Consider the following 1,178-nt stretch of genomic DNA (forward strand, 5'->3'; position numbering starts at 1 on the left):
ATAACAAACACGCAACAATTTGGCGCAAACTAAAGACACACATACTCCCCTCACCCCTGATCCTAGCCCACTATCTCCCCTCCTTCCCCACTCCGGCCTGCACCTTGTGCCCAGAACCATTCGCCTCTTCCCTCCACATCCTCTCGCTCTGCCCGGCGGACCCTCCCCCGCGCGGCCTAGAGGACCTGAAGACCTGGGAGGACTGGGAGACCCTGCTGTGCTCGGAGGACCCGGCTATGCAGACAATCGCCACCGGCCGGGCTGCCAGTGTTATGGACCTTAGGGGCATAAACATTTGAGTGCAGTGGGGTCGTGCGGAGACCCAGGGGCGTGCCCCGACTTCCTCTCCAACAAAAAAGTTTTTTCTCTCTCTCTCTCTTCGCGCTTTAATGTAACCTAAATTAACCGTATCTGTGCTTTGCATGCATCGTCCTTTCGCGAAAACTGGAAGTGTCATGTGACATCTCTTTTTATTTTATTACGGCAGGGGGTGGCGCGCACGCCGAAACCTCACTACCAAAAATTATGTGCCACAGCTTCCCCCACTAGGAAAAGAGACGGGCGTCAGCCGGCCGTAATGAAATGTACCGGCCACCACCCGTGGACTCGGCCTCGTTGATCACCGAAGTCCAAGCACCCGGTAAAGATAGGATGACCGGGATCGGTGATTGCTGGGTGGCCGGTCTAAAGCATCCACCATCACTTCCCCCGTGAGAACAGATGCTTGGCGAAAAGTATCTTGAGAAGATCCCACGTGGTATTGATAAAAAAGGACGTATGAAGGATCTAATTTTTTGCGATGCAGATCTGAAAATCATAGGTCGGTGCAGGAAAGGCGGCTGATGAATGCACAGTTTTTTTTCATTGCATATCGCTCTTAGAAGGACGGTTTTATTGGCTCAGCGCATGCAATCTCGCGATGTAGTTGCTTCGGGCTGCCGATTACCCCACGTGCGTGAAGAGCGCGCGCGCTGCGCCTTTTTAGGAAGAAGAAAACTATATGAATTGATGCTGTGAAAGGCGTCACAGCCAGGATATCTGTCTCGTAGTATTTAGAACTGGCGTATTTGTGAATACTGACATTATTAAAAAAAAAGGACTGCATTGCACAATTTATTTCGATAGAGAAAGGATCGGCTTAGGTGTTTAAATAATTTCCTGGCGCAAGCACATCTAAC

General features: G+C 50.8%; 1 non-coding gene across 1 annotated transcript; it reads right to left on the reverse strand.

Annotated features, from left to right (window-relative positions):
- Positions 1 to 484: 484 nt before the first annotated feature.
- LOC144116570 (U1 spliceosomal RNA) lies at positions 485 to 648 on the reverse strand. The gene has a single exon (XR_013311901.1). It is a non-coding gene; the product is annotated as a U1 spliceosomal RNA (small nuclear RNA).
- Between the last annotated feature and the right edge of the window lie 530 nt (positions 649 to 1,178).

This window comes from Amblyomma americanum, chromosome 1 (assembly GCF_052857255.1).
Source record: "Amblyomma americanum isolate KBUSLIRL-KWMA chromosome 1, ASM5285725v1, whole genome shotgun sequence".
In the NCBI taxonomy this organism is placed as follows: Eukaryota; Metazoa; Arthropoda; class Arachnida; order Ixodida; family Ixodidae; genus Amblyomma; species Amblyomma americanum.